The sequence below is a fragment of the Ursus maritimus genome, unplaced genomic scaffold (genome assembly GCF_017311325.1).
Source record: "Ursus maritimus isolate PB19 unplaced genomic scaffold, ASM1731132v1 scaffold_10, whole genome shotgun sequence".
NCBI classification, from domain to species: domain Eukaryota; kingdom Metazoa; phylum Chordata; class Mammalia; order Carnivora; family Ursidae; genus Ursus; species Ursus maritimus.
In genome coordinates this window covers 39,651,327-39,673,992 of record NW_024423344.1, presented here as the reverse complement: position 1 = coordinate 39,673,992, position 22,666 = coordinate 39,651,327, and positions in this window count along the sequence as shown.

Sequence of the window (22,666 nt, the reverse complement as noted above, 5' to 3'; positions counted from 1 at the left end):
ATCCGTTTGAGTCTTTTTATTTAAGGTTTGTTTCTTATGAGAAGCATTCAATTTGGTCTTGATTTTACCCAATATGATAATATCTTTCTTTTAGTTGGGGTATTTAGACTATTTAAATGTAATGTGATTAGTGATGTGGTTAGATTTTAATCTATCAGCTTGCTATATAGTTTTATTTGTTCATCTGTTCTTTGTTCCCTTTTTCCTCTTTTTATGCTTTCCTCTGGATTGCATATTTATTTTTTTATGACTCCATTTGATCTCTTCAGTTGGATTATTGGGTAATAAGTGTGGATAGTTGCTTCAGAGTTTGTTACACCCTTAACTTACCACAGTCTCCTTTAAAGAGATATTATAACACATTATGCATAAAAAAATCATACAGTAGTACCTGTTTATTTCTCCCATCCCAGCTTCTGTGTTTTTGTAGCCATATATTTTACTTCTACAGTTGTCGTAATCTCCATACTACATTCTTACTTTTGTTTATGTAGTCAAGATCTTGTAAGGGGATTTAAATAATAAGTAAAACATATTATGTCTTTACTAGGTAGTTACTATTTTCTGTGTTTCTTATTCCTATGTGTAGATCCTTATTCCTACCATTTTTTTTTCATGCCTGAAGTACTTCTTACAGTATTTTTTGGAATGTAGGTATGCTGTTTATAAAGTATTTCTGCTTTTGTGGGTCTTAAAAGTTCTTATTTCACTTGTCTTTTTAAAAGATCTTTTTTCTGCTTATAGAACCCAAAGTTGACAGTTTTTTGCTTTTAGTACTTTAAAGGTGTTGTTCCACAGTTTTTTGTTTATTGTTTTGAATACTTACTTATTTTGTTCCATTGTACAAAATCTATCATCTTCTTCTGACTGCTTTTAAGATTTTCTTTTTACTACCAATTTTGAGAAATATGATTATGATATGTCTTGCTGAAGTTTTCTTCATGTTTGTGGATCTTGAGTTTCACTGAATTTTTTATATTTGTGAATTTATTTTTTTATCATGTTTCGAAACTTTTGGCAATTTTTTTTTTAATGTTTTTCTGTAACTCCTCTCTTTTCCTTTGATGACTCAAAATATTCATAATAGACTTCTTGAAGTTATCACTCACTGATGTTCTGGCTTTTTTTTTTCTTTAATTCTCTTTTTCTTCTGTGTTTCACTTTGGATTGTTCGTATTTCTCTGTCTTCGATACTAAAGTTTATCAAGTTTTTTTCTTCAATGTCTCTTCTAATTACAATATGTTTCAGTGTGGTTTTTCGTTTCACATAGTGTAGTTTTATTTCTAGAAATTATATTTTTGTCTTTTTTTAGCTTTCACTTACATATTTGGTCAAAGATAATTCAGTTATAAGAACTATTCTAAGTAGCTTATTTGCTGATTTTAATATATGTATCATATCTGGGTCAGTTTCAGTGGATTGATTCCTCTCGTTATGTGGAGTATTTGCCTGGTTCCTATATGCCTACTAGTTTTTAACTGGATGCCAGACATTGTGATTTTACCCTATTGGGGGCTGGATATTTTTTTTTTTTTGAAGATTTATTTATTTTATTTTTAGAGAGAGAGAGAGAGACAGAGCTGGGGGCAGGGACAGAAGGAGAGGGAGAGAGAATCTCAGACAGAATTCGTGCTGAGCATAGAGCCCAATGTCGGGTTCCACCTCACAACCCTGAGATCATGACCTGAACAGAAATCAAGAGTCATCACTTAACCAACTAAGCCATTCCAGTGCTCTTGGGGCTGGATATTTTTAATTCCTATAAATATTGTTGATCATTTTTTTGGTACATGGTTAACTTACTTGGAAACACTTTGATTCTCTTCGGTCTTGCTTTTAAGCTTCATTAAGTGGAGCCAAAACGAGTGCTTATGTTAGGGATAGTTATTCCCTACCACTTGTAGAAGGATCTCCTGTCTATTCTGACCAGTGCTCCATGAATAATATTTTCTAGTTGGGAATAGGCACTTTTCCTGGCTCCATGTGAACTACAGGCATTTTCCTTTCTCAACTTTGTAGGTGACTTCTTCCCTAGCTCTGTGTAGTTTCCTCATACACAAGTGTTAATCAATGTTCACAGGTGGGATGCTTTCTATGGCTCTTCAGAGTTCTCTCTCTGACCTTGTTCTGCAAAGTCCAGCTTCCTTGGTTTCACTATCTTCTCACTTCCATCAGCCCAGAACTCTATCAAGGCCGTAATTTAAGGCCATTGTTGAGTTCATTTCTTGTTTTCAGTCTCTCAGAAATCACTGTCCTTTAGTGCTGTCTGGTGTCTTGAAAATCATTTTGATATTTTTCTTTTTCTCTTCTTTTCTCTTCTCTCTGTTCTTTTCTTTTTTTTTCTTTTCTTTTCTTTTTCTCTTGGTTGTTCCAGGATAAATCAATTCTCTATGACACCGTTTTGTTTGGAAGCAGAAATTTTCTGCTTATTTTATTTTTGAATTCTATAATTTCCATGTGTTTTTTTTTTTTGCCATTATCTCCAGTTCTCCTCCAAAATTCTCAATTTTTCTTTGACTTCTTTGATCATTGGAAACATAATTTGAAATTTGTGAGGTTTGTTTAATTTGATACTTTGATTCATTGTGGGTCTCCTTTCATAGCTCTTTCTTTTTGTTAACTTCTGCTTTTCATTCATATTTAGTTGTCTCCTTATATGCATGGCTATTTCTAATTGTGTGCCAGATGTTTTATTTACGGAATTATTTGTAGAAATTTGGAGGGGGAGCTAAAATCATGTTATCTTGCCCCAGAGAGGAAGTATAGCTACTCGTGGCACACATCTTCTTTTATGAAAAGCATTGTTATTTCCTAGGAATTACGGATTTCATATATATGACAGTATTGGTAGTTGAGTGGATTGCCAATATCTTTCACAGCAGTCACAGAAAAAAATTCTCTATAATTTGTCTGTCATGATACCATCTCTGAACCAGTCATTGTGGTTTGGCAAATATTTGCTCTAATTCGCCAACATTGACTCACATATCTGAGCCCAGATACAAAGAATATTCACCAAATCTTTGACTAAAAGTATGGAGGTGAGATATCCTGAGAAAAATTGTAGTACACCAGGAAAGGATAACATGAATACTAGATATGAAAACAAAAGATGTTGACTGATATGTATCATTCTCATGACTTACTGATTTATTGTATAGAATTCATGATCTATAATTTTGGCTTCTTTTCAAACCAAATTCCTTGCTATTCTCTTACTTACACCTCATGCCTTTTTCATAGGGCAAGATTTATCTTTCCCTTCACAAGCTGTGATGTTTCATATCCACTTGACTTTGTATCTTCTCTCCCCTCTACCTCAGATATTCTCTTGCTTTTCTGTCTGAAAAGCCCATATATATCCTTCAAATGTCTTCTCAAACATGCCTTTGTGATGTCTCAATTCACTCTGTAAAAGAGTTCAGAAACATGCTCCAAGATCCTCATATTGTATCACTTATATGTAATTGAGTTACTTGCTTCTCTTCCTACTCGATTTTATCTTTTTGACTACAAAGTGTTATGTACTTTTTTCTTCCAAATTTATGATGAATGTCAAGAGCATTGTTGATTCTAAATAAATGTCTCTTGAATAAATAAATGTTGAATGTCCTGGCCGAAGGATGTGGAAACAGTTGACTTAAATGTTGTCAAAATATAACCTAAAAATATGTTTTAAAAATTATCTTTCTGATAAAAATCATTCTTAAGAACATGAAAATTAAAGGAAGAAGAGAATTGACAACACAGGAGCTGCAAAAGGTTATTTTTCAACTCACTCATGTGGGAGGTCAGGAAAAGCTTATTTTGAAGAAGAGGAAAGTAAGAAGTGAATATGGAAATTGATGTGAGTATGTGAGATTATATGGTTCTAGAGAGAAAGAATGAGAAAGTCAGAACGTAACTCCTGATTTCCTGGTGAGATCTGGCTGTTCTTCCCTAGGGTCTATAAGATACCTTGTTGACTTATAGTAAAACTCTTTTTTTCTCAAATATATTGACTGACTTTATATTCCTTGAAACCAAAAGAGCATTAATTTAGACCATATATGGTGTGTTCCTTCTTTCTAACTAGGCTCAGCTTACTTGTGTTTGCATTTCATTCACACTTCCCCTAGGCTTTGAGTAAGGCTTTTAAGTAAAAGCAATACGAATTTTAATCTTACATTCTTATTTCAAGAAATGTTATAATAATTATTGAGCACTTTTTAAATATATCTGAGAAGTAGGTAGGCAGTTCTTCCTAATAGGATAAGGTAGGCAACTTTGAGTGTCTTAATGTGGAAACAACTGAATTACTTCTTGATTTGGACACAGTCCTAATGTTATTCTGGTAAAGTTCAAACCAAGTGTATTTTATGAATAATTTTCTCATTTGCAGTCTTTTTACCCTGATCAGTGTTCTCAGAATGTGGTGCACAAATCACTTGGATCAGGACCACATTATAGGATGGAATTACAAAATGCAAGTCTTTTGTCTGCTCATACTTGCTGGATCAGAAGCCTTGAATGTGGGATCAAGAGTGCACTTCTAACAAGTGCTACAGGTGGTTATCATACAGTGTAGAGTATATAGATATACTATATACTATATATTTTCAATATAGAGTAAGTCTATGGACCTTATGTTAAAATCTAACTTAGGATGTTCATTTCAAATATTCATTTCTTTATTTTCTTTAAAGAACAGGTCACTATGTTTGGTTTTTTAAAAAAAATTTCTCTGGTAAAAAGTGTTTTAGAAAGTAATAATATCAGTGTTATAATACCATCAAAATAGAAATGTATTTCTGAGAAAGGAGATATATGTGTTTTCTTCAAAACTACCTTTATGTTCAGCACAAATTTTGTGCAAATGCATTGCTCCCTGTTTTTCTGCAGAGGTGTTAGAGCTGTGTCCTTAATATTCAGAATGGGTTCCTTATAACTATTTATTTAGGTGTGTTCCTCTGTTCAGCTGGCTTCCAGTTTGCATCAGAATCACACGGACTTCTTTATAAGAATACTTGTTTTGTTGAGTCTCATGAATAAAAAGCTTTTTGGATTTGATATGTTGGATTTTCTAAAATGTAACCTACATAGGTTATGCTTACATATGCTACAGTTTGGGAATCTCTAATCTGAAGCATATAACTACAAAATATTTTACTACTTTAAAATTTGTGTGTTACCATTTCCCAATTATAATTCCTAATATATATATTTTATTAATTTCATCTGAGTACAAGTTGAATTGTTGGAACAGCATTCATTTGAAGGAATTAAATCAATGAATTTAATAAGACACAACACAGCATATAACTTCATTGGAGGGAATTGTTAGACTTAAATAGGTCCTATAAAGTTTTATCAAATAAGAAGTACCCTTCAATGCACTTGACCTTTAATAACCAAAGTCTTCTTAAATCCAGTAAAACCTACTGGAGGCGGTTTTATTTTCTTTAACAAAGGAAAATGTCCATTTTATTCCAAGCAAATAAAACTGAACAAATTTCAAAACCATTGTATGCCACAAACAGTCTTAACTGTATGGAAATAATACTGCAATGAATTTTCAAAAGAGTAGGGACAATTTCCACACTTTGCAGCAGGTGAATGAGAAATAGTTATATTAGCAGTGTCCCAGACTTGAAACACAGCTCATTATACACACCTGCCAACAGCTACATTAAACATTTAATAACAGTAGGATACACCTTACCCTCACAAGTGATAAATGAGGACATTTTAGCATTTTCCTTTTTCTGTGGTGATTTTTGTCTTACTCTCTAAAAAAGAAGAAAAAAATCTGAAGTTGCTACATTTTTAATCTTCAAATCAGCAGTTGGTGAGGACAGAAATATTCTTTTCACCCTTTCAAAGATACATATTTCTAAATTAAGTGATTACATATACACAATTTTCATTTTACGTTTGTCTTTGGTCTTAAAGACTCCTTATCCTGATGATTTTTAATGGGAAAATTTAAAAGTCTTCTTTTTTAAAGAAAAGACATATTTTTATTCCTGAGGCAATGTCTAAAATGTTAGAGCATTAAGTAAAAATATATATATATATATATGGATATGAGCCAAATTCTAAATATCCCCTTCCCCTTCCAATCCAATAAATACAATGCAAAATGTAACAATTGGATGTTAATAATAACTCTCCTTTTTTGGGTGCAATTCATATGCATCTCACACTTTGACACATTATTCATTGCCCTGAAAGGGAAATAGAAAAGAGCAAGCAAGCCAAATAGAGAAGGGCCAAGGAATCACTTCTCTGGCAAGAGAAAACACAAAAAAGTGTGTAGAAGAGATACCTCAGCCTCCTCATATTTCTTTTCATTGTCTAATGGCTCTGTTGTAGTAGAAGGGAATGCTAAGAACCAAGTGCTGAATTTTAATAAGAACTACGTGGCTATACATACTTAAATCCTTCAGCTCAATGGTAAAGAACACACAGCGCTCTCATTCTAGTGTCAAAAAATAATTTTAGTTTTCATGAATTCAAGACGGATTTGTTCTGAAATGTACAATTATAGATGATTTCTCTCATCCCACTCATATGTAAGAATTGAATATGATTCTGAGTTCTCTATTAAGAATAATTTATTTTCTTTTTCTCGAACTAGTTGCTTATAGACAATTATTCTCTCTTTATCCATCTAAAGAATTGTGAACCAAGGTTTTAATACCTCTCATGGAATTTGGTAGGCTATTTTCTAGGATAAGGAAGTATAATGGTCACATATTTTTGGTGGCAAATACAATATTATTCCCTTTTTTCTTTAGCCACAGATGCTGTCTGCTTTGAAAGAACCCAGACCTCCTTTTGTGATATTAAAATGACTTTACGTTCTAGTAGTCTATAGATAGAACAGAGATCTCTTTTCAACTTCTTACCACCCTCAAATACTCTTAAGTGAGTTCTATAGTCTCTCTGAGTCTATGACCAATGAATCACATAGTACAGAGGTCAGACTATAGCTTATGGGCCAAATCTTGTTGGTAAATAAAATTTCTTGTAAATGAAATTTTTTAGAACACAGCCACACCCATTTGCTTGTGTACTCTTTATGAATGCTTTAGCTCTACAAACAGCAGATTTGAGTAGTTGTGAGGACACCATCTGACTTGAAAAAAAGGCTAAAATATCTGTTACTTGACTTTTTATTGAGGTATAATCGACATACAACATCACACTATTTTCAGGTGCACAGCAAGTATTTGATATTTGTGTATATTATGATGTGATCTTCACAGCAAGTCTGGTTAACGCCCTTCACCACACATAGTTACAAAATTATTTTTCTCGTGATGCGGTCTTTTAAGATTTGTTCTCTTAGAAACTGTCAATTATGCAATACAGTATTATTAACTCTAGTTGTCATGCTTACATCACGTCCCCATGACATTTATTGTATAGCAGGAAGTTTGTACCTTTCCTATCTGACTCTTTAGAGAAAAAGTTTCTCAATCTCTGACATAGGTTTTCTGCCAGTAACATGATATTTCTATAGTCACATCATAGTACTCAGGTATAGTTCTCTAAAACATATAAACATATGTGAATAAATTTGAGATTATTGGATTATTAAGTCAGAAGAACTTAACGTTTTAAAAAAAATTCTTTCTTCTGTTAATATGAAAATGTGTATGGGGCATCTGGGTGGCTCAGTTGGTTAAGTGTCTGCCTTTGGCTCAGCTATGATTCCACGGTCTCGGGACGGAGCCCCACATTGGGTTCACTGCTCAGCCGGGAGTCTGCTTCTCCTTCCCCTTCTCCCCTCCCCCCAGCTCATGATCTTTCTCTTGCTCTGCTGTCTCTCAAATAAATAAATAAAATCTTTAAAAGATATGAAAATGTGTATTTGCAGGAAAGTCACAACTTGTTAACTTGTTATCTCACTTGACTTTATTAAAGCTTTGGAAACATTTGTATGTAGGAGACACTTCATGGAAATCTAACATATAAAAATGGAGCTTTTCTTATTGAAGTAGAGGTGGGATCCTCCATTCAGACCACTTGGCTTCTCATTCACCCTTTTGTAACTCTTGAGCGGACACTGAAAACAAACATGCAACTCACTGCCTATTCTGTCCTCTAGTTACACATCCCACACACAGCTCAAAATCTACAAGCAAGTTATTTCCTCAATGGTATCTCCCCTTCATTAACCCCCTAATTCTGTAAGTAGCATAATAATCCACCATAATACTGCTTACACCATAACACTGTTGTCATCCTTGACTCCTGCCTGCCTTATTTCCTACATTAAATTTGGCATAAAAATGCCCTGTCAATTATAGATCTTTAAATTTCTTCGGTAGTATCTTTTTGTCTATTTCTCCTAACAAGGCCCTGGATAGGCCTTCATCATCTTATATCTGAGTTTCAGCAAAAACTTCATAAATGGTCCTTTTACTTACAGTCATTTTTCTTCAATTTGTAAATGATGTAAAATTTGATCTTTTAAAATGAAGACGATCATGTCACAATTTAATGTAAATTAGTTCAGTGGGTACACCTTGCCTTCAAAACAAAATTCAAACACCTTAAGATCATATATCAAGTCCTTCAGTATCTAGCTTTTACATTGTTCTTTATCCTTATTTCATGTCAGGCCTTTCTTTCCAGAATTAAACTCATTTTATTTTATTTTATTTTATTTTGTTATTTATTTTTATTATTATTTTTTATTATGTCCAGTTAGCCAGCATATAGTACATCCTAAGTTTTTGATGTAGTGTTCAATGATTCATTAGTTGCATATAACACCCAGTGCTCATCACAACACATGCCCTCCTTAATACCCATCGCCCGGCTACCCCATCCCCCCACATCTCTTCTGTAACCCTCAGTTTGGTTCCTGGAGTCCAGAGTCTCTCATGGTTTGTCTCCCTCTCTGATTTCTTCCCATTCAATTTTCCCTCCCTTTCCCCTGTGGTCCTCCACCTGATTCCTTATGATCCACAAATGAGTGAAACCATAGGATAATTGTCTTTCTCTGCTTGACTTCTTTCACTTAGCATAATCCCCTCCAGTTCCACCCATGCATTGATGCTTTTTGAGCTCTGGGTGTTATACGCAGCTAATGAATCGTTGAACATTATATCAAAAGCTAATGATGCACTATACGTTGGATAATTGAATTTAAATTAAAAAAAGCAAGATGGTTTAATAAAAGAAAAAGATTTATTTATTTATTTATTTTAGAGAGAGATAGAGAGAGAAAGCAGAGGAATGGACAGAGGGAGAGGGAGAGAGAGAATCCTTAAAGAGGCTCCCTGCTGAGGGCAGAGCCCCATGTGGGGCTCTATCCCAGGACTCTGAGATCATGACCTGAGCCAAAATCAAGAGTTGTATGCTTAACCAACTGAGCCACCCAGGAGGTCCGAACTCATTTTATATATATTAAGCTATAGAATCATATGCTTGAAAAAAAAACCCTAGAACATTTGAACACCAAAATTTTGGTTTTTTTCTGAGATAATTAAAACCATATGCCAATTTGCATTCCTTGAACACTGTAACATATTAAATACAACTCTAATTTGGAAGTTCCCATATATATCACTCAATAATATATTTTTTGTTTTATATCTTGAATGACATCTTGAATTATGCCCAAAAACATAGAGGTAATAGAATCCCTGATTCTTTCATTTAGGCAACTGATTAGATTTCATGATTAGGAAAGGACAAAAAAGAGATGAACTGAATATATAATTAAAATCATGGCAATCTTAGCTAACAGAGAATTTATGAGAGGAAACTAATTTATGGTGAAAAGAAATGGCATGTTTGGGACATCCAAGTAGAAGTCACTTGTGGCATTATAGAATATTGGATTTATAGAAGGTTTCAGTGGTAATCTAGTTTAATTTCATTTTTATTTGACTGAGAAAAAGAGGACAAAAGTGTTATGGGATTTGACTAAAGCTTCAGCAAGTCAGCACATGACTCATATCTCAAGCTCTCTGTGTTGTTGTCAAGAGTCAAGAGTTGGGTGCATTTAGAACTTCAGGTAGAATCTGAAACCACAGAAAAGTATTTGAGAGTCTTTAAGAATCTGAGGTGTGGAAATGGATAAAAGTCCTCGTTAAATAAATAAAAAGAGGTTTGGAAAATTGCATTCTGTTTCTTTGAACTCCTTGAGGCCAAAGTTTATTTCTGATTATATCTTGTTATTGACAGACTGACGGACCAATTGGCTGAGGAGATGAACAAGAACAAAAAGAAAAAAAAATCGAATAAAGGTTAGTTCAGGGTTATACATGTGAAAAGAAGAAAGTTTGATGAGTGGAGGTTTATTGACAGTGTTGCAATGAAGTGGAAAGAAAAAAAATGCCGTGAAATTTTCTGATTAGCAAATTAATCATGAACTTGTTAATCAGAAAAAAATCAACTGATGGGGGGAAACTCATTGCAATATTAGTTTGGTCTTGTCTAACAAAGATCTCTTGAAAACACTTTCTGCTTGTAGACAGTGGCAAAATTTTAATTTATAAGATTAAGAAAATGCAACTGATAAGCTAATTGATCAGAAAGTGAGGAATCTGTTGTACCTAAAATTCTGTTCTCATTAAGATTATCTATTGTTAAATATTTACTTATGTATTGTATTCTATATATCCATATATCTATATATATAACACACATACAAAAGTTGGAAGATCTATTTTTAAAGCAATTGTTTCGAGTTTCAGCACTGGGCCAGAACCTTTTAAAGAATTAGCTCCTTGAGAATAGTAAATGTGTTTTAACACAAAGCCAAGAACAAATTAACCCCTCATTAAAAATGTATCAATTTAGGAATATATAAGTGATACAAGACCCCTGAAAATTGATACTGTATTTTCTGTTATAAGCCTTTTCAGAAATCACCCAAATCATGATATTGTAACCAAACAATTCAATCTTGTCATAATTGTTGGGAAAAATTCATGAACAGTATATTTTTTTAGAAGTCTTAATAAATTGAAAACTGTATCTGCTCCCAAATCTGGGTTAAAAGAAATTACACGTAAGAATGGTTAACTTAAACATAATTTAATCTAAAATCCTAGTTGGTTAGGAGTTAGGGGAAGTTAACATACTGATGAATGAAGTACACAATAATTGAATAGCTATAATGATCTTAAGAATCAGAAACTCCTAAAACAAAGGCTGCTGTAAAAAAATTCAAGTAACTTTCATTACCTGTATTTTACTGTGCAAGTGTAGCATTGTGTCTGTGGCTTACAGTATTTCTTCTCAGAGGAGGAATGCTGTGTTCTTTTGGAGGTCAAATGCCATTCGAGTCCAAGTTGAAAATTATATCTGAGGTACATAGATGATGAATATTATTATTACATAATTATAAGCTGTTCATCTAATGGTGGAATTAAGAGTTAGGACACATTTCTTGAACAGGGAAATGCTATTCAATATTTAATATTATGAATTATCATGATATACTTATGAATATTATTTTTGAATGGTAAACAACAAGAAAATAAATCTCTTTATATTTTGTTTCCTCAGTAAAGCTGTAATTCTACTCCTAAAAACAAAATATGCATAGTGGAATACATTGGAAATAAATTGATGGTATTTGTCTTGCTGTGTGCATGATTACATCCATTCCAAACCCCTGTGTATCACTTTTTACTGTGCCATGGATCTGAGTGGCAAATTATTTGGCTGAACAAAAAGGGGCAAGCACAAAGCAACAGCTTAACTGTAAAACAGTTTGGCAGCAAAATGCAGTTCGACAATTTGTTATAGACAGATCATTAGGTTAATATGAAGTTGTGTGAGGAGGATGGCTAAGGGGAGGTTTATATGTCTAGAAATATTAAAAAGCAATTTGCACCATGCACACATCCTCACCCTGGACTGCCTTTGAACATGTTTACAATCCACTAAGAAAATCTGATGTTCATTTTATTTCAGAATTGAGTAGAACAGGTGTTAGTGCAGCCAGGAGTGGAAAGACTGAAGGGAATGGGAAGCTGCTAGTCAAACTTGAATAGAATATATCAGCCGGTCTATTAAATATTTATATGAACTCATGTAATAATTTACTGGTTTCGGATGCAAAACATCTCACTAACTTTTGAATTCCATAAAGGAAGATAAGTTTCATTTTCTTCCAACATGTTTTTATGGCTCTTCTCTTTTCTTTCCACATTTCAAAGAATTGCTTAGAAATCATTAGAATTAAATATAAATTTTCTATTTCATTGTATTTCTGATTAAGATTAAATTTATTGGTCAAAACTATAACTCTGAATGAATAAACAATAGATGAGTTTGCCTCTAAAAACTGTGATACGGATATATGACATCATAAATAAACAAAAGATATAAAAGTTTAAATATGCTGAATAGAGCATATGCCTTTGATTTTATTTTCAGAAATCTCATGAAATGATTCTGAGGATAGCTCCCTGTTGGTCTTGCATCTTTCTTTTTTCTTTTTTTTTTTTAAAGATTTTATTTATTTATTTGACAGTGAGAGACAACCAGCGAGAGAGGGAACACAAACAGGGGGAGTGGGAGAGGAAGAAGCAGGCTCATAGCAGAGGAGCCTGATGTGGGGCTCGATCCCAGAACACCAGGATCACGCCCTGAGCCGAAGGCAGATGCTTAACCGCTGTGCCACCCAGGCGCCCCAAGGATGGTCTTGCATCTTTCTGATATGCCCATCCTCTTTTCCCATTCATTCATCATTGATTCATTTCTCTGCTTGGACGCTGCATTAAGTTGTAGATCCAATCTACCTGTTTCCTTTTATCCAAATTTCTTGAAAGAGTAGTAGACACCTTACTCCCCACGAACTCATCTGCCAACTAAATTGAGCATTTATCAATTTAATATGTTTGACAGTAACATCCTAATATTGTAAATCACATGTTATTTGTCAGGATTTTTTTTTCTTGCTCACTTAATAAATCTCTACTCCCATGACTACTATTGTTGCCACACTATCTTCGTTCTCCTCACATGTCTTTGGTTAATCCCTCATTTTATCTTGATGAGATTCTTTTTTCTCTCATGACCCATTAAATAATGTTATTACCTACGGTTTTATTTTTAGCTCTCTGTTCTTAGCAATATATTTTCTCAGGTGATCTCACCCATTCTCGTTTTGTTTCAACCACCAACTACACTCTACTGATTTCTCAGTTTAGTACTCAAGCCCATAACCATTTCCTGAACCACAGACACATGTATTTGATTGGCTTCTGGATATCTATATCTGGATTTCCATGTGCACCTTATAATCAACACCGATAAACTTAATTTTCACGTTTTCTTCTTAACTTGTCCCTCCTCTGCATCTTGATTGGACATGCTTCCCTCAATCCAGTTATTCAAGAGAGAAAACTGACACTTGTTAGACTCTTCCCACAATGATATTCACAGTGTTCAATCAATCTCAAAAATTTTCCGAATTCATGACACACTTGTACTTCTTTCAATGTCCTATATCAGGATATTTGCTTTTCTTAATCGGATAACTAAAGAAGTCTCCTAATTTTCTTTGTTGCCTGAATTACGGCTTTTATCATAGATTTTCTTCATAATTGCCAGTTAGCTCCGTCAAAAACAAATCTGTTTCTGGCACATTCCAGATAAAATCCTGCATTTAGTCCTTATCTCATGTAAAATTTCAGTTCCTTAAACTGGCAGAGACTTTCAAGTTTTGCGTTCTGACACCTGCCCACATTGTTAGTTTCACCTCACCTCTCATGGTCTCATGGTCTTGAAGTCTAATCAATTCCCATCTTTTTAATCTATGCCATCTTTTTAATCTTGAGTTTTTGTTAAGGCTGTTTCTTCACAACACCTCCCAACTTTTTATGACTAATACCTGTTTTTCCTTATGCCTCAAACAGGATATCCTCTCAGAATTCTTTTTTGACTTTTTCACAGTATTCTGTGTATCATAGTTCCTTATTATCTTATGGTAGCAGAGGCATCAAGAATGAATGGATATTTGGTATATCTCGGGGTTTTTATGTAGAGTGTAAGTGATTTGAACTCTCTGTGCAGGGAGGGTTTGCTGCTGTAGACACACTTAGTATAATCTTGAAAGCAGCAGTGATACTGCTGTATGACCAAGGCAGTATCAGTGGGAATAATGACCGTGTCACCTAATCCTCAGTCCAGATTAGCTTCCATTCTTCTGCCAAATAATAGTTTGGGCCTTTTCCAAATTTTCCAAATTAAACAACAAAATATTAGCGAGATCTCCCAGTGAATGAACACACTCAGACTTGACTATTACATGTAGTAAAACTAACCTAGTGTGTACTACGGGCGTTGATTCAGGCTGTTGCTAAGGAAATTGTCAGTGCTGCATTGCAACCACTAGACTTTTCATTTCTATGACAGACAGAAATTAAGAGATCTTTTATGCAAAATGTTTGAGAAAAAGAGGACGATTTTAAACATTTTAAAAGAAGAGTTATTTTTAATTGATATGCTAGAAAGTACTATGATAAAGAAATAGTATCTGATATTTTTTTTCCATATAACTTTAATAGAAACACTAAGGAGACTGTGAAAAAGGAATATATATCCTACATGAGGTTGTTTTATGTTTTTTTTCATGTAAGATGTATGAATAATCAGTGAATGAAAATATTACAGATGTGGAATTTTTTGTGACCACAGCCACTAAAATGGAAAAATAACCTAAAACAAATGAATGATGACAAAAATAAACAGAAAAAAATGCATTTGACAATTAATTTCTTTCTAATCTAAATTAGTGACAATTACTTTATCAAACAGTGTATTTTTCCCCAAGGCAAATCTAGTCATTCAATCCATAATAATTCTAATTTCCATTAAAAAGGGTATCATAGGAATAAGTGTAGTGGTTATGTGATCAAATATCAAACAAATGTTCTTTTTCCACTAAGACCTAAATTCTGAATTTTAAAATTTTAAATGATTCATATATATTACAAGGTTTTTGTTTTTTTTTTTTTTGTTTGTTTGTTTGTTTGCTTTGCTTTTATTTTTGCTATGTGGAAAAGTTTATCTCAAGAGAAGTTGATGCTAAATCAGCTATTTATATTCGTATGTGATGGAAGTATGATGAAAGAAACAAGAGACCAAAAAGACTGAAATCTTTCTATTTTGTTTAGGCCTTTTTTTAAAACTTCATTTTCTTGGTTTTAAAAATCAAACAAAAATCTCATTATCTATGTTTAGTTTAATAAGATTCAATTACACATCAAGCACAAGTGTCTCTGAATTTTACTGTTAAAAAGAATCAACACAACGTTTTTCTTCTGACTGCTATGTATTTGAAAAGATTAATTAAATGCTAAGACAAAATTACATGGAGTAAAATGTAAAGACTATATCTTGTACTCTTGGAGCAAATTAATTTCAGTTCTACAGTCAAAGACTAATGAAAATTTAAGTAATGGATTTTATTGGCACTCTCTAAGAGTCAAGCACTCAGACACATTAAATTATTTATATAAATCACTCCTTATTTGAGGGGCAGAATGCTATTTAAGAATAAAACCTCCTATATCTTATGTTGAGCTTGATGCACGAGGTTGATAAAGATCATATTTTCTTTAATTTCATAAGAAGTTACTATGATTGTTCTCTAGTCCATAGGTGGTGATACATCAATTACTTCTATCTAAGCTCCCGAAACAGAGCCCCATCCATCTGAAAAAAGACTAAGCATTATGGATAAATACAATCTTTTTGGAAGAATTTTTTAAACTTGAAATCGACCAATGAGTCTGTTCTCATCCTACAGTTCAGTTTGTGTAAAAATCTTTTGTTTCCTGACTGATGACTAACTCTACTTTTTTTGCCCTCTTAGCAGCTGACATTATCTCCCAGGAAGTTTTTCCAATGAAGTCATGACATTAATTTTGGACTTGAAACTCCAAGTCATGTATCCTCAAAATTAAATGCAATCATTTTTTATCCTAGTTCAGATCATCTTATTTTAACTTGATAATTTCTGCTCCATTGATCAGTTTCCACTTTAATTTGTTATTGTTGACAGCATCCCTAAACTCATCTTCCAAGTCAGTTTTGCCTCAGTACAAGTATGCCGAAGTTAAAGAGAGTTTTTAAATTGCAAGATGATGTGGAACTCTTAAGAAAAATAAATCCTTCCTCTGTTTCTGTTCCTCTGTATCATTTCTCATCACTACTTCTGCCATGGTTATTTATTCAAGTGCACACCAGCCTTAACCACAATCCTCTTTCTACCCTTCACTGTTTAGTATCAACTAAACTTGTAGAGATAAATGAAAATCATAGAAAATTATTGAGGGATTACATATTATTTATTTAGTGTCTGATATATTTGCCGTAATAGTCTACGTGCTAGAATACAGATATATCTAAATAGACGAAGGGGTTTTTTTCTTATATTTTCCATTATGTTCTTAAACCTAATAGTTCTTTTTATATTTGCAGACTAAACAAAGTCTCCACTTAAGTACTTCTAATACTATGAAGTCTTTGAAATGGTCAAATCTGTATTTCTGATTTACCAAATATTAGAAAATTCCTGATGTTGGCCTGTACAAGAACAAGAAAAATATACTTGTTGATTTTTCATCAATACAAATGCAGGTTTTCAAGAAGCAGTCAGGCTAGGAGTCTGGGGAGTTATTTAGCCCACCAAGATCTGAATTTCCCAGTTTCATCTATTCCTGCTTATTACCTACCAGCCAACTGACTATATGGGTTTATTAGTATGACTGAGCCAGGGTACTTATGCTTCAATCTCTACTTCTAACCTTATATTCATTTCCCAATATAGAGTTTACTCCTTGAAGGGGAGAATTATATCACTGACACCACCATCTACATCATCATAACTCCAAAGCTGCAATTTAAAGGTCACTGAACTGCAGTGATAACGTGTAAAAGAAGATGATATCAATTGGTATTGTTTGAAATTGCTTTATTATTTATTTAATATAAGTAAGCTTTCACTACTATAGTGAATGTATTTTAAACTACATAGATGCTTGAGTTTCAACAATTAAAATGTAAAGCCCCAAACATTTAAGGAGACAGAAGGAATCAGGCAAAAAAAAAAAAAAAAAAAGGTAGGTATAATCCAAGAACAAATTTAGATGTGTAATTAAGAAACGAATAATACACAATCCCAATTAAGCTAGCTAAGATTAATAGCTAATGCAGAGGCTCATTTATATCTGGCTATCCACCCTGCTGGAAAGGCAGTTAGAACTAGTTCATCTTGCAACTCCTATACGATCTTTGTGATCATTTTCCATCATACTGAAAAATCCCTCCTTGTCAAAATACTGATGTAAACGCAGTAGGCCTAAGCAAAATTGTGAAGAGGGTAAAACATTTTAGGTACTTGGTTACAACTTGTAACAGAGTCTTTCTCTTTGAACTACATGTACCTTTCCTCTCTAAACATTCCTTTCCTTAGGTAGCTGTCAATTAATTCAATTTAATGGAGTTGAACAGTGGTTCTCAAACTTCACTTGCATCAGTTTGGGTTGGAGGCCACTATATTTACACTTCCATCGAGTTCTTGGGTGATGGTGCTGTTTGTTGGGAACCCTGATGGTCAGTATACCAGTAACAAAAGTTCTCATCACAAGAACAAATTTTTGTAACTATGTATAGTGATGGATGTTAACTAAATTTATTATGGTAATCATTTCACACATACACAAATTTTGAATCATTATGTTGTACACTAAAACTAATATAATGCATATCAATTATATCTTAATAAAAACAAAACAGAAAACAGACTCTAGATGGGTCAAAAATTTGATTGAAAAGAATATATCTGATGTTATGGTAGTATTAGAAAAAAATGATGAAGTATTTATAAAATAATCTTTATAAAATACTGTTTTTCTTAGTATGACTGAAAACTCTGAAGTACTTAAAAATAGTGATAAACAAAAATGTTTAAAAATGAATAAAAATAAAATCAAAGGATTACCAACTGACTGTACTCTATGAAAATGAATGAGAAATATCCTAAAACCCATCAGAAAATTGAGAAAAAGACATGACTAGAAATATACAAGGACTGTAACAAAAATGAATCTTTTTTTTTAAGTGAATCTTAAACATCTGAAAAGATACTCAACATACTCAATTTCACTCATGAAAAGGTAAATTAAAACTAAAATCAAAACTATTTTTCTCTATCAAATAGGCAAAAAGCAAAATGTTTGACTAAATATTTCATCAGCAAAGACTTGGGGAAATTAGTGGGAGTGTACAAACTGTACTCTATATAGAAAATATTGATACAAATGTAAGTGTATATTTCCTTCAATGGTTTAATTTTGAGTAATTTTATCATAGATGTACTCAGTTTTCTGAAATAGCATATGGTCAATACTATTCATTGTGACTTTTCTGCAATAACTAAACAGGGCAGGCCTTATCACTACCAGGTCAGCCCAGTATAGGGGCATCAGAGTAGTTCAGTTGGTAACCGTCTGCTTTCAGCTCAGGTCATGATCTCAAGGTCCTGGGGTTGAGCCCCACATTGGGCTCCCTGCTCAGTGGGGAATCTGCTTCTCCTCTCTTTCTCTGCCATCCCCCCAGCTCGTGCTTTTTCTCTCTCTCTCAAATAATTAAATAAAATCTTAAAAAAAAAAGTCACCCCAGTATAGTTCTTTCCTGATCACTACCCCTCTGAGTGTCAGGAATTTGATTCCTCTGTCCCACCATTTGTCACTATTGCTGACATGCATGTTGTTCAAGTGCACACCAGCCTTACCCAAAGTCCTCTTTCTACCCTTCATTTTTAGTATCAACTAAAATTGTATAGATAAATGAAAATCACAGCATTTGATTCTCCTTTGAAGGCAGAGGAACTGAGGATGGGAGATTTCATGGCTGACCAGATAATTATCTAAAATAGGTCACATTTGAGAGTGCAAGACAAGAAAAAAAAGGAGGTGGAAATTGAAATTATGAATGTGAGGAATGACAACCCTAATTATAAGCACCCCAAACCACTGAAAAGCATTTCGTCTCTACAAGCCAGAGTCTTATCTTAGGCTCCGATGATCTTAGATGATAGCTCAATGCCACTAGGTATTTCATGGGAATTATATAAAAATAGGAGAGAGGAAAAATCCAAAAAACAGCTACAGTGGCTCCTCATAATAGGCCAAGTGTGACCACAACAGTTTCTTTGTCTCTGTTTCCCTTCCATGTGTTTATGTTGGTAAATTAAAGATGCTGTGAGATCTCTCTCTGTTGAGTTTGACATGAGCTTTTTTTTTTTTTAAAGATTGTATTTATTTATTTGACAGAGAAAGAGACAGCCAGTGAGATAGGAAACACAAGCAGGGGGAGTGGGAGAGGAAGAAGCAGGCTCCCAGCGGAGGAGCCTGATGCGGGACTCGCTCAGGACTCTGGGATCACGCCCTGGGCCGAAGGCAGACGCTTAACGACTGAGCCACCCAGGCGTCCCTGACATGAGCTTTGAGGACATAATTTGCCTGCACAAAACTAGACACTGTTTCTTTTTCTTGTGTTCACTTTATAAAGAACTTATTTTATCTCAAGACCATAAGCATGCCTCTGAATCAATAGGGAAATGGTCTCTTATAAGGACTTTTGGAGGAGATAAATATTCCAAGACAATATCTTGCTATATTCATGCACTTAAAAAGTATAAAAAATTGCAAGTGTGAAATCATTACTAAAAGTGGCTCATCTAGCATGGGGAACATTTAGAATAATAAACTATTTCTACTGACAGCCTATTAAAGTCACAGCATCCTAACTTTGTTACCTAGATATTAGGAAATCTGTTCTAGCTTACATCATAATTTGACCATGCTTCTTTTCAAATCTGAGGCCAGCTTAATTTCAACATGTGAATATTCATGCCACTCATACTTCTCCTATAAATGGAAGGCCCTATTCCTTTTTCATTTTTATTACTTTTATCTGCAAAATGTTTGTGGTTTTTATTACCAAAATTATAATTGGACTGATTCTTTCTTGCCAAATGGTAACACAGTACATTTTGGAATATCCATTCCATACTAAACAATTCTGCTTGAGACTTAAAGTTTTTTTTAATTCTGACTCTTCTGACCCTTGCTTCCACTGAAAGAGATCTTGTTCAGTTCCTAGATACTGTTTCCACTTAAATCCTGTCTAATAAGTTCACTTATTTTCCCAAGTCCCAGGGATAGGTGGCTAGGCATTCACCTAGCTCCTCATTAAAATGTTTAAACTCTTTATCCTCCACACCTGTGTAAAATAACGCCCTCATCTCAGGCTCATGATAAGTAGCTCAAGTACCCACTATGCTAGTCATTGCTGTAATCTATTGACTTTTTAACAATACTCTCCAGAATTAATTGAAGTACTTGGCCCCCAGCGCATTATTGCTGCTTTACTTAAAGTGATACCGTTCTCTTTGTGGATGTATTGCTCATGTCAATGACCAATACAGTACCAGAATCTCAGAATTTTGATTATCTTCAACCCCATATGTCTTTCTCTGTACTTCTTGGTAGCTTTCTGTAGCCAAAGGCACCAACTTAAATGTTGCTACTATCTGCAACTGCTCTGTGTTAATTAAAACTTGGTTCACCTCTAACATTTCTCTTTCTAATCATAAACTCCTATTTTTCTAGCTGATCCTTACCTCACTTTCACTACATCTGTTTAACACTTATGTTACTAAAGTCCTTCATTTATTTAAAGTCCATAAGACACAAATGACACTTATTTTCTTTCTCTCAAATAATTAAATCTTGAAAAATTAAGTAACCTGTTTCATTTGTCTTTACTCCTAACCAAGAAACCATAAAGAATATAAATCTTTGTAGGTCATTCACAATTAGATGTTTTTATTTTAATTTTTAATTGAATTTAAGTTTTGACTTGATGTGTATGTATATGCAACTGTAGTATGAAAAAATTTTAACAGATTTTTAAAAATAAAAATAATACAAAATAGGGGCACCTGGGTGGCACAGAGGTTAGGTGTCTGCCTTCGGCTCAGGGCGTGATCCCAGTGTTCTGGGATCGAGCCCCACGTCAGGCTCCTCCGCTGTGAGCCTGCTTCTTCCTCTCCCACTCCCCCTGCTTGTGTTCCCTCTCTCGCTGGCTGTCTCTATCTCTGTCGAATAAATAAATAAATAAATCTTAAAAAAAAATAATACAAAATAATATTATGATCCTTCAGGCTAACCTCTCTATGAACTGCTGCAGTAACATGAAAACAGGAGGGAAGTTTCCTGATTGGCACACCAGGGAACATCTTCATAGGATAGCTGCAGTTTTTCCTGGAACATGAATGTTGAGAAAATAATTAAAATCTGTGTAAGAGAAAACTATAAACGTATTCGGAGAAGGGGTGAAAACAAGAAAATTTCTGGAATGGTGAATACTGTCGAGTAGGTTCTTTGCAAAGTAATAGCCACAGATGGCTAGACGACAGCCTACAGCTTACCCACTAAAAGTGACTGTCTCCAGATGGATTCTTCATTCTTCTGTTCATCCGTACACTCTCCTTTTTTACTTTCATATCTTCGCCTCTGTAGGCCTTGAGTAAGAAAGCTCTGAAGATATTTGCAGATAAATTAGTGGAGGGCAAGTGGCTGTTAAAGATGTGGTTCCAAGCAATGGTTAGAGTTAAATTCAGCAAAGCCTTAAACATGCCTCTAGAGTTTATCCTACAAGAAGTAGAGATATGGGGAAACCTATATCTGGTTTACCAGATGCTCTAGTACCAATACCCAGGGAGACTGTAACCTTTTTGATCTGTGTTCTGTCTTTATAATTTGAAGTCAAAATGGAATTAGCTGTCCAGCCTGGCATGTCACATACTTGGTTGGCACAGAGCACACAGGACATGAAGATTCCTGGGTATTTCTTATTTTAAAACTTGATTATTTTTATCATTATGTACTTGTGTAGTTTTGATTTATTCAGATGGAAATATAAATTTATCCTCATTACATTTCATCTTTTGATTTTCATTTTCACTAAGACTAATTAATTCAGTCAGATTAATTAATTTATTCAATATTTTTCATAACCATCTACTAAGACCTAGGGAGAGCTATAGGCACTGGTCTTTGGGGATTGTAACTTTTTCACTCTCCCAAATTTGTGACATTTGTCTCTTCCTTCAATTGGGATCGAAAGGAGACATTTCCGTTATTGTAATCTTGGTACCTACCCCTTCTAAACTCTCCCGCATATTCTTAACTAGAGAAAAGTTAAGTGATGGTCTCAGAGTCCAACTCAAAACCTTTCTTCCTTTCTTTCTTTTTTTAATTCCAGTATAGTTAGCACACAGTATTATATTAGTTTCAGATGTATAATATAGTGATTCAACAATCCTATATATTACTCAGTGCTCATCACGGTAAGTGTACTCTTAATCCCCCTCACCAGTTTCACTCCCCCCCACCTTCCCCCTAGTAACCATCTATTTGTCCTCTATAGTTGAGAGTCTGGTTTTTGGTTTGTCTCTCCCTTTTTCTCTTTGTTCGTTTCAACTCAAAACCTTCTTATTGCTTTTTCAGGTTGTAATGCCTTATAGTTGTTTTTAAGGACAGTGTAGCCTTAAAATATCTTCTAGCCTCAGAGCTGTCTATGTGACATTTTGACTTCAAACTGCTCTACTTTACAACCACTGAATGTACATTT